The 12,507-nt window shown below is 34.3% G+C and overlaps 1 long non-coding RNA gene across 1 annotated transcript; it reads left to right on the top strand.

Moving 5' to 3' along the window:
- Window positions 1-540: 540 nt before the first annotated feature.
- LOC128556740 (uncharacterized) lies at window positions 541-10,563 on the top strand. Its single transcript, XR_008370809.1, has 3 exons — window positions 541-723; window positions 1,458-1,652; window positions 10,375-10,563. It is a non-coding gene; the product is annotated as an uncharacterized LOC128556740 (long non-coding RNA).
- Window positions 10,564-12,507: the final 1,944 nt, after the last annotated feature.

A 12,507-nucleotide genomic window follows, 5' to 3' on the forward strand; every position in this document is an offset into this window, starting at 1 on the left:
TTAGAGGTCCACTAAATCATGCTAATATCGTATACCAAAGCCCTAGGAAACCAGTGTTTGTATAAAATTAAATTCTTTGAACAAGTTTTAAAAGACCACCCAAGGAACATCCCGGTGGTTTAGGAAAATATTTTGATTAAAGGAAAGTGTGGACCGAGGTAAAAGTGTTTATGGAGGATTGACGGCGGACAGACGGACGACTGACGGATGGAATTGTTGCGGTGAGCGCTCACAACAAATAGTAAAAAGACTGTGTTATAACCAATAGACAACTGCTTTATTCAGTATTTTTCCGATAACTGCACGCCCTGTTTTATGATTATCCAGCCGCACACTATGGAAAATATATAAAGCAATATTTTGAGAATGAAAGGAATATTGAGACAAGCTTATTGATTTGGTGTATTTCTTGTAGTATATGCTCGATCTTCTGTACTGTTACCATTTTTATCGTGATAAGCTGCGATGGTGATTCGTTTGTATAAGATCTTTCTTTGAAAGACTTGACTTATTTTAATTTGCGTTTAGACTGCAAAACACCACCGCCAATAAATAACACCGACGTAGTTACCATAAAAGGAGAAGAAGTTAATGTTACTACGTATCAGAGCGCGGCAAAATACACCTGCAATGTTGGGTATGAGCCAAATGGAACCAAAAACACTAGCCACTGTACGGAAAATGGAACATGGTCAACATTGTCATTTTCATGCCAAATCAAAGGTAAATACACTGTATATATTGAAAATATTCATATTCATGTAAATTGTTATTTATTACATAAATATAGTAGAGTTCTGTTTATATCTAAAATCAAATTTATGCTCTTTCAATTCGAAAAATAAATCAATTTTTAAAAACAATCTTGTAAGAGGACCTCTCAAACATGCTTCATATCATATATCAAAGCCTTAGGCAACCAAAAGTTCTGTAAAAAAATTAAAAAGTCCTTGGAAAAATTTAAGAGGACCACCCAAGGAACATCCCGGATGTTAAGGAAAAGAGGCTTTTTAAAGGAAAGTGCGGACGGAGGTAAAGAGGTGGACAGTGCACCGACACCTGACATACGGACGACTGACGGACGGACGACGGACAGTGAACGCTCACATAGCTCACCCTGAGAACTGTTATTGCTCAGGTTAGCTAAAACAAATTGTAATAGGCTTTTCATGTTTAGATTGTGTTAATCCAACAGACAGCCGCTTTATTGAGTTTCATCCGATAACTGCAAGCCCTGTATTTTTCTGCTTAATGTTAATACAGCGCAAATTATTGAAAATATCTAATTGGAAAGTTTAAAAATTAAAGAAGTATTGAGACAAGCTTATTGAGTTGGTTGATTTGTTATTGTATATGAACGCTCTTCTGTGCTGCTAGTGTTTTTATCGTGGTAAGTTGCGGTGACAATTTGTTTGTTCTTTCTTTGCAAGACTTGAGTTATTTTAATTTGCGTTTAGATTGCAAAACACCAACACCAATAAACAACGCCAAAGTAGTTACTACAAAAGGAAAAGAAGTTAATGTCACTACGTATCAGAGCGTCGCGAAATACACCTGTAATGTTGGGTATGCGCCAAATGGAGCCAAAAACACAAGCCACTGTCTGGAAAATGGAACCTGGTCAACATTGTTATTTTCATGCCTAATCAAAGGTAAATACACTGTATATATTGAAAATAATCATATTCATGTAAATTGTTATTTATTACATAAATTTAGTAGAGTTTTGTTAATATCTCAAATAACATTTATGCACTTTTCGAAAAAATAAACCAATTTTTAAAGTATTCAAATACAGCGTCTTTTAAAGCATTGATTTCACGAACAAATAATACTTTTTCTCAGTTGATTACTTTATTATTGTAAACAGAACACGAATGTTTTTTCCGGTACGTTAATAGTACAGAGTTATTAAACCTATCTCGAACTTGACGATTCTCTGCCTTTTCTGATGACAGCATTTAATGTTGATGTACTCAAAGGGTGAATTTGATAATTGCCAGTATAGTGGTGATTGTTTTAGAATGCTTTACATGACATCAATTCAAGACAGTTTTATTTATATCTCAACTGACATTTATGCACTTGTTTATTATATAAATTTACTTTTCGATAAATAAAACTAATTTTCAAAGTATTTAATTTGAACGTCATTTCAAGCCTAGATTTCACAAACAAATAATATCCTTTGGTCATATTGAAAAGTAAACACAAACGGTATAATCCAATTAGATAATAGTATAGAGTTATATAAACAAAAATTTCAAAGTGCCGCGAATTTGAAAATTCTTTTTATACACTGGAGATATGTAATACTTTAATGTTAATGTACTCAAAGAATGAATTTGATGATTGCCAATACAGTGGTATTTCTTAAAGAAAAACAAAATGTAAAAAGCTTTTTCTGTTTAGACTGTGACAATCCAACAAACAGCCGGGTAAAATACTTTCATTTATTGAGATTCTTCCATAACTGCAAGTCTTGTATATTTCTATTTTTGCGGGCATCGAAGAATGACCACAAATTTACCATGCCACATATTTACGGTCAAAACGCTTATCCGAAACAGAAGAACAAGTAGTTCCGTGTCCTCAATACATTTTACGTAATTCAAGTCTGTTTAACTTTCAGAAAGCTTCTGAGAATCAACTTTATCAAAAGACTCATTGCTTAAGTACATATTTGTCGTAATCTATACAAAAACAACGCGTATGAAAATGAGCATGCTCGCTTTGATCACATGTTCAAAACAATTCTTCATCACGGGCCAAAATAAACTAGAAATAACAAATAGAAAAGAAAATCGAAATTTTATTGTTAAAAAACACCAAAGAGCTTGTTTGGTCACATGACCAGAAAACATCTTACAAAGCGTTTGTTCTATTTCGGATAAAATTGCACCCGTGTATTCGTCGAACTTTGTAGCATAGAAAGGGGTTTATGGAAAGAAATATTGCATGAAATCAACAAAAGATGTGTTATCTTATTTATTTGTCATAGAGAAAGATACGATCCTTTCATAATATTTACGTAAATGATTATTTGCACGACTTAGGAGAATAATTGCAGCCGTAACGGAAGGGGCGAAAAATGCGTACCTGTTTCCAGAAAATACGAACGAATGCACTTTAATTTGATTTAATATTACATTCCAGCTGGTGTTTGTGATTGACATATCATTAAAGGGTATAATTTATTCGACAGAAAAATTATTTTTCACAACTTCGCCTTTTAATCGCCAGTAGAGTTGCGATGCTTTCGTCCCCATATATTTACATACTGGCGTACGATTTTCTCTCGGAAAATTATGCAATAGCGGGATTACAAAAACTGCAATGAAATCATTTGAGACAATTCAAACTGTTAGAAAAAAGTCAATTTTCAATATTTGCATTTTTAACAATAAAATTTGTAAAAATATCCTTCGGAAGCAGAGAATGCAACCAAGAATAATAATAGCAGACTCGGTTTGATTGAGTCTATTCATGAGAGGTAATAAAATGTGCAACACCTTTTACGCTCCCTAGTACCGGCTGAAGCGAAACTCTACATATGTTGAATGGACTCTATGATTCCTAAGGACCAGAAAATATGACAACACAAAGGCATGCATGATGTCATGACTATGAGGCATATTATATTAATCTACAGCTGAAAAATCACTGAATGCATCCCGAAGATCATGATGTGTGCTGATACTGGAGACAGTAGTAGTTTTTTTAGTTGTTTTAAAATTGAATGAATCATTTAATTCCATTGTAAATATTCTTTTATGGTTGCTTTTAGTTTAAGAACTATTCTGAAGTGTTTTTTTTTTTATCTATGTAATTTATGTATAATATATTCGTAGCCTGCTTATATCAATATGAGATCTCATTTGAAAACAAATAAAAACATCATTTGTCAATGTCACATGGGCCTGAACATGGAAACACGTTTCTGATTAGTAACTTGAGAACCACTTGACCTAGAATGTTGAAACGTCATAGGATGATTGGACATTTAAAGTAGATGACCGCTATTGACTTTTGAATCTCTTGATCAAAAGTTATGGTCACAGGGATCCAAACAGTTTCCAACCAACCACATTAGAGTCATTTGACCTATGTAACCTATGTGATATAGTGAGGTGTGAAAAGTAATGTTTTTTTTTTTTTGAGCTAAAGAAAAACAGGAATATAAATGGTTATATATCAAATTATGGATTAATATTTATACCAAAGTGTCTGTTTATGTGTGCGGATTTTGATTGACATCCAGAAAATGTAAACAATTTATCATTTTTTGGTTAAAAGACAGTATGTGAAGAACAATAGATACTGATATGTTAGGTGAGCGATCACTCACAACGTAACTTTATTGTCAAAAGTTATCAGAAAGGTTAACAGGTAAGAGATTACCTTTTCCTTGATTGAACAGTGGATTATGGCTGCAAGCAATAACTGCGAGTTAAACCTTTATTATGGTGTGATAATACAGAGGTTAAAGTACCAGTCGAGACAAAAAGCCCCTGCTGAAATAAAGAGGACGGAGATACGTTTGTCCGGGAATACAATATACTTGTCACACTGTACAGGGAAATGCTTTCAGACTTATTTGTTCAAAAGGTGGTAAGGGATTACTCATCCAGTGAGGCGGACCTAGAAAACATGAGACAGTTACTGTATGATGCTTTAATAGAATTCGACGATTTCCCTTATGACATACAAACCGAGTTAAAACGCAGAGTATTTACACGACAAGGAGAACCTGTGTGCATAAAACTAGCTAACGATATTCATACTCTTATATCGATTCATGAAGGCGAGGATTATACTAGCCTGAACAATATGATAAGTACTTCAAGACGTTCCCTATCAGCATCACTTTCGATAGTACAAAATAGAACCAACTGTAACTCTATCAACCCGTGTCATTGTGCTCAAGAGGTAATAGTGCTTAAAGACGCTGTTTCCTCTTTACAAGCTGACGTATTATAACTTAAGCAAACAATGCATGCGAAAGAGCAAGTACGCGCTCAACAAAACGGAATCATAGCCAAGTCCCTTGATATACTTAAATCTGAAATATATGAATGCAGCAAATGTGTCATGGAAGCTGCAGGCGTGATTGTAGGGTCGGTAGATGTGGCTAATAAGCACGTAAGTGTTGTTGAACAGAATATGTTTAAGACTGAGGAGAGATTGAACAAAATTGAGTTGCTTATTGATCCCGAGAGTTTCTGCTCTAACATGGCTACTGACAAACAGGAAGTCGAGGCCGAGGGTAATCGACAAAATATCGAGGGCGCCATTCAGCAAAAGGACAGTGAAGCTTCAGGGTCGACAAAATCAGCCAGTAACATTCATCTTAAAGGGGATAGTATTCAAGGAAAGGTAACTGAACAATCCGGTAACGAAAATACATATACCCTCAGTCATGATGCTGTAGTGCAAAATCCTTCACCGCCGGTTGATATTTGCCATACTGCTCAACGTATCGACAATATACATACACCTACTAGAGGTCCGTTTAGGAATAATGGTGATGGTTCACAGTGGCGCAAACGACTTAGAAAAAATGTAACTTTCTCGGATATCATTTCAGATATTGGTACGCCAAAGTTACCTAAAGTAAATGGAATTCCCGTAAGAATTACCAGCAGAGACAAACCGTTATATGAAGATATTGATGACGAGGATTTTTCCGTGTACGTCAAAAAGAAATCAAAGCGTTTCTTCATCGGTGGCTTTAAAAATACAATGACAGAAGCAAAATTATCTGCTTATGTATCCAGAAGAGGTGTAAAAGTAACTATGGTGCGCATAATTCCTCTTAAGCGTACTGCAAATAATATTATCATACGTCTAAATGTTGAAAATGACGAAAACATATCACTCTTGAATAAAAACGGGTTTTGGCTTCAGGAGTCACATGCAAGCCATGGAGGTCACGTGGTCAACGTAGTCAGTATATGGGGAATGGTTATTCACCTCTGAATATCCAGCAAAACGTTAACTCTTACCAAAGCAGTTGGAGTTGTGAATCTAAGAACAGATATGCAGAACTTGATGTTGATGTAGACTGATTTAGCATAATAATGTTCAGTGTACAATAAATTGTATTCATGTATTTTAAAAAGAATCTTAATCTGTTTACGTGGAATGCGACAGGTATTATGTCAAGTGCTAGCTATCTAAGTGAAACATTGCATTAAAACAATATTTATATTTGCGGTATTGCTGAGTACTGGTTGTATGAATATAACATGTTTTTCCTTAAATCTGTTAGTCCCTATTATAACTATCATGCTGTATCGGACTATGATTTAAATATACCAAGTAAGAGAAGAATAGGGAAAGGTGGGGTTGCATTATTCTGGCATAAAGGCTCGATAGATATGTTACGTCGTTAACTATAGACGATGACCATATTGTTGGTATTCAAGTACAGATAGCACCACAACAATTTGTATACATTTTTCAAGTATATTTACCATGCAAAAATCATTGTTTATAATGATTATATTGATAAATTATACAATCTTCATAATATGTATGCAGAGAATGGTATGACATGGTTCATTGGAGATTTCAAGGCTTCATATGATATAGAGGTCAGAAAATCTAACAGAGAACAGCTGTTCTTTCATTTTATACAATGTACAAATTTGCTGTAAACAGTTTAGATATTTTCTCCGGTACAAAGTCAACATTTGTAACATATGATAACAGTTACGAAAGTATAATAGACTTTATTTGTATACCAGTTGAGATGTATGATTGTGTTACTCATTGTGAAGTTACGGATGACAGTTGTTTAAATGTGTCAAGGCATAGGCCTGTGGTATGCAAATTGGAAATTCCAATCAGTGCGACACGAGACTACATTGCTACGCATAGTGAAAATATGAAAATTAATTGGAAAAAAGTAAGTGATGTGCAAGTGACGGAATTCCAACGCAGGCTAAAAGATATTTCTTCCCTCCAATATTATGCCCATAAACAACTTAACAATCAAGATATAGACAAGTTTTACGAGATAATATCTTCGTCCCTCAATAAATGTGCAGGATGTATTTTTCCAAAGAAGCGCTTTAGACCATATTTACAACCCTACTGGAATTCCCGATTGACTGAATTGGATGACAATATGACTCACAGGAGGAACATATGGTGCCAATGTGGAAGACCGAAAGAACAGGGTAATGAACACTATATGGAATACAAATCGGCCAAACGCGAATTTAGAAGATACCACAGATATTGCACGGCACAATACATGACAGAACTAGAAAGGGAAATACACCAAACTGCAGAGCTTGACTCGCGCATGTTTTGGAAATAAGAATAATAGACGTAAACAGTCATACAGTAAATTAGGCTCCGGTATGAAATTTAATGACACGGTATTTTGGGACCAACAGGAAATTACAGAGCAATGGGGACACTACTTTAAGAATCTATATACACCTACTGCTGACTCCACGTATGACTCCAACTGGAAGACAACTGTCGAAGAGAAAGTACGCGAAACATTAAACAGGTCTGTACCGGATAAAAATGTCAAGATTGTGCCGGAATAGATTACAAGTATGTTGCAAACATGCCCGTTGGGAAAAGCATCTGGAGCTGATGACATTGCATATGAGCATCTAATATATGGCGGTGCGTTTGTATCAACTATACTGGCTTCCTTGTTTACCGGTATGCTTCGAAATGCATATATACCAGACGTAATGAAACGAGGAATAATTGTGATAATACACAAGGGTGGGAATAAGCGCAGTGACGATCCTAACAACTACCGTGCAATAACACTTACATCAACTGTTCTTAAATTATTGGAAATGGTCCTCGTAGAAAGAACAAAACCTTGCATTTTACAAAGCTTAAGTTCACAACAAGGTGGCTTCCAGGAAAAGCTTGGCTGCTTAATGACATCTTTTGTGTTAAGAGAATCAATTTGGTTTAGTAAAGAAAATTCTAGCAAACTTCATATCTGCTTTCTAGACGCAAAGCAAGCATTTGATCGAGTGTGGCACTCTTCACTCCTCTACAACCTCACCCAAAGTGGGCTAGATTCTACAACACTTTTAGCATTTTCTGAACTGTACACAAATATGACTAGTTGTGTAAAAAATCAACACTTTGCATCGGAATGGTTCAAAGTAGAACAAGGTACTCGCCAGGGGGGCATAAGTTCGCCACTACTCTATCTTCTTTTCATAAATGGTTTAATTAAAAAGCTGCAAGAAAGTGGTTGCGGAATGTGCATGTATAACATGAATATATCTTCACCAACCGTGGCAGATGACATGAAGCTCATATCATATTCAAGTAGGGTTTTAAGCATTATGCTTGACATCTGTAATACATATTCCCGTCAGTGGCGCTACGAATATAATGCCAGTAAATATGCAGTTGTGGTATTCAATGCAACCCCAAGTTTCTACTCGAAACCGGAAGTATGGTCCATAGGCGGAAGCGAAATAAAAATGACTCTAGATTATACGCATTTAGGTATTAAGACAGACAGATATTTAAGCACTAGACAGCTAATGTATGACGCTGGTGTGAAATTGAGAGGTACACTTTTAGGAATTTCTAATAGTGGATTGCACCCAGAGGGATTGAACTGTATCACATTGTATAAAATTTACAAAGCGGTGGTTTTACCAAAAGGCTTATATGGGTGTGAGCTGTGGAATAATATGTCGTCCACAGATTTACTTTAACTTGAGAGATCCCACAGATTTTGCCTAAGGTTTATTCAGCAATTACCAAATAGTACCAGCACAGACTTTACTTTAAGTGCTATCGGCTCAACGTCAATTGAAAGTGAAATTGATTATAAGAAATTGCAGTTTTTGGCCAGCTGTGCAGACTACCTATACATTACCTTGCGAAACTAGTGTTTACTAACAGGTTAATTCGCTTTCTTAACTATGATACACAGACACAGGGGTATATACCAGATATTTATAGGCTTATGCAGAAATATAATCTATTCCACGTTTTGGTAAGATATGTTTCTCTTGGATTATTTCCGTCCAAACAAAAGTGGAAACAAATGTTTAAACAGAACATTATTCTACGTTCAGGACTTGACACTATAAACAGTTTGTGTAACGATGAAGAAGAGCATCGAGCCGATTGTCTTCTTAAGGTGAATGAGCCATGTGCTTGTTTAAAATGCAATAGTTTAGTAAATGATCTTTTGACGCATATGCTTTGCCATTGTTCGGGAAACATAGGCGACACTATGAAATTATGGAGTATTATAGTAGATGATTATGGGTTGAGCTTTTCCGACAATTTGTCTTACAAACTCCGTCAAAACAAGTTCAAAAAATTCTGTTTGACCTTATTAATACGGCTTTGTAAATGATGAATGCAGGATATCTCCAAAAAGTATTAGAATTTTGAAAGTCTTGCATAAGGTTTTAGAGGATTTAAGATGAAGGTCGCAGCATTGATAGGAGAAGAACTTGTTTAGCATTCTGGCCTCTTGTGTTTCGTTTCGGCAAGTGGTTAAATGGTAGCGCTACATACAAGTTGCTTTTTCTTTTCTTTTTTAATTAAGTTCAAGTATGCTTCCCAGTTAAGTATGATATAAATGTGTCGTAAGATATTCAGAAAGCAGTTATAAAGGAACAATAGTTCTCTTAATATATAACTTTTGGTATACATGACTGTATGTCTTATTAGCTTTCTTTATTTATTAACATAAAGAATAGAGCTGTAATGAGAATTTTACAAAGTCACATAAACAATCATGTAGACATAATTATTGTTAAACTTCGTTCTTCGGGCATATCTGAAATAATTTTGTTGGCTTCTTACCTACTTTTGTTGGAATACTCGCATCCTAAATCATGTACGTGTTCATGTTTAGGTTTATTTCAGTATAGCTTTATGTCAGTATAAGTCATTTTTGATCCTCTTATACGGAATCTTTTTTTTATATTATGTTTATTTGTATCTACATTTGTTTGCAGAATATTCGTTTAATAATATATTTGATTTATATGTGATGATATGACTTGAAGTTTGTACTTTGTACTGTTTCTTTATCTTGTTATACTTTTTGTATACTTCTTCTATGTGTAATCTTCACATTGTGGAGGATATTAAATAAATAATAATAATAATAATAACAGTATTTTTCCGCCCTGTTTTAAGTTTATCCAGCCGCACACTATTAAAAATATATAAAGCAATATTTTGAGAATGAAAGAAATATTGAGACAAGCTTATTGAGTTGGTGTATTTGTTGTAAAATATGCTCGATCTTCTGTACTGCTACCATTTTTATCGTGATAAGCTGCGATGGTGATTCGTTTGTATAAGATCTTTCTTTGAAAGACTTGACTTATTTTAATTTGCGTTTAGACTGCAAAACACCACCGCCAATAAATAACACCAACGTAGTTACCACAAAAGGAGAAGAAGTTAATGTTACTACGTATCAGAGCGCGGCAAAATACACCTGTAATGTTGGGTATGAGCCAAATGGAACCAAAAACACTAGCTACTGTACGGAAAATGGAACATGGACAACATTGTCATTTTCATGCCAGATCAAAGGTAAATACACTGTATATATTGATAATATTTATATTCATGTAAATTGTTATTTATTACATAAATATAGTAGAGTTCTGTTTATATCTAAAATCAAACTTATGCTCTTTCATTTCGAAAAATAAATCAATTTTTAAAAACAATCTTGTTAGAGGACCTCTCAAACATGCTTCATATCATTTATCAAAGCCTTAGGCAACCAAAAGTTCTGTAAAAAAAATTAAAGTCTTTGAAAAAGTTTTAGAGGACCACTCAAGGAACATCCCGGATGTTAAGGAAAAGATGGTTTTTAAAGGAAAGTGCGAACGGAGGTAAAGAGGTGGACAGTGCACCGACAACTGACATACGGACGACTGACGGACGGACGACGGACAGTCAGCGCTCACATAGCTCACCCTGAGAACTTTTTTTGCTCAGGTCAGCTAAAACAAATTGTAATAAGCTTGTCATGTTTAGATTGTGTTAATCCAACAGACAGCCGCTTTATTGAGTTTTATCCGATAACTGCAAGCCCTGTATTTTTCTGCTTAATGTTTATACAGCCGCAAATTATTGAAAATATATAACTGGAAAGTTTAAAAATTAAAGAGGTATTGAGACAAGCTTATTGAGTTGGTTGATTTGTTATTGTAAATGAACGCTCTTCTGTGCTGCTAGCGTTTTTATCGTGGTAAGTTGCGGTGACAATTTGTTTGTTCTTTCTTTGCAAGACTTGAGTTATTTTAATTTGCGTTTAGATTGCAAAACACCAACACCAATAAACAACGCCAAAGTAGTTACTACAAAAGGAAAAGAAGTTAATGTCACTACGTATCAGAGCGTCGCGAAATACACCTGTAATGTTGGATATGCGCCAAATGGAGCCAAAAACACAAGCCACTGTCTGGAAAATGGAACCTGGTCAATATTGTCATATTCATGCCATATCAAAGGTAAATACACTGTATATATTGAAAATATTCATATTCATGTAAATTGTTATTTATTACATACATTTAGTAGAGTTTTGTTCATATCTCAAATAACATTTATGCTCTTTCATTTCGAGAAATTAAACAAAATTTTAAAGTATTCAAATACAGCGTCATTTAAAGCATTTATTTCACGAACAAATAATACCTTTTCTCAGTCGATTACTTTATTATTGTAAACTGAACACGAATGTTTTTTCCCGTACGTTAATAATATAGAGTATAAAACTATCTCAATTTGCGGCGAACTTGAAGATTCTCTGTCTTTTCTGATGACATGAATTATATTAGTGTTAATGTACCCAGAGAGTGAATTTGATAATTGCCAGTATATATATATATATATATATATATATATATATATATATATATATATATATATATATCGGGAAAGTTTAAGAATTAAAGGGAATTCCTATAGTTTTTTATGCGCATCTTTCTGCGCAGCCGACACTTTCTATGGAAAACTGAACTGAAGTCAACATTTGTTGAAACATGTTACAGACAATCTTAAATATGAGGAATTTTGAATGAAATAACATTTTTGATAGGTTATATCAGTAATCAAATGTTGATACTGGTTTATATTGTATTGACAAGCAAGTATCATGCCTGACAGGTATCTTGCTATTTTTGTGGTTGTGTTTTCACATCGCATTTTAGTACAAAGACAGTGTTGTTCATATAATGTAATATAATTGACTTAGTACTGATCAGACAATATCGCCTTTCAGATTATTTAGTATTCAATTATAGAAAGAATTAAGAATTTTTAAAACTTTTTTTTAAACTTTTTGCAGACATACATGTAATCAATTTGGCCAGGTTCGCGCCATTTCCGACCGAACAGGTGTTGTATTCTAGCGGTCTTAACATAAAATTTAGCCTGGTGACCCATTCATTTTAGCCATTTTTATGCTCACAACACAATTATCTATACACAAGAAGAAAAAGAAAAAATTCTATAAAA

Source organism: Mercenaria mercenaria, chromosome 4, assembly GCF_021730395.1.
Source record: "Mercenaria mercenaria strain notata chromosome 4, MADL_Memer_1, whole genome shotgun sequence".
In the NCBI taxonomy this organism is placed as follows: domain Eukaryota; kingdom Metazoa; phylum Mollusca; class Bivalvia; order Venerida; family Veneridae; genus Mercenaria; species Mercenaria mercenaria.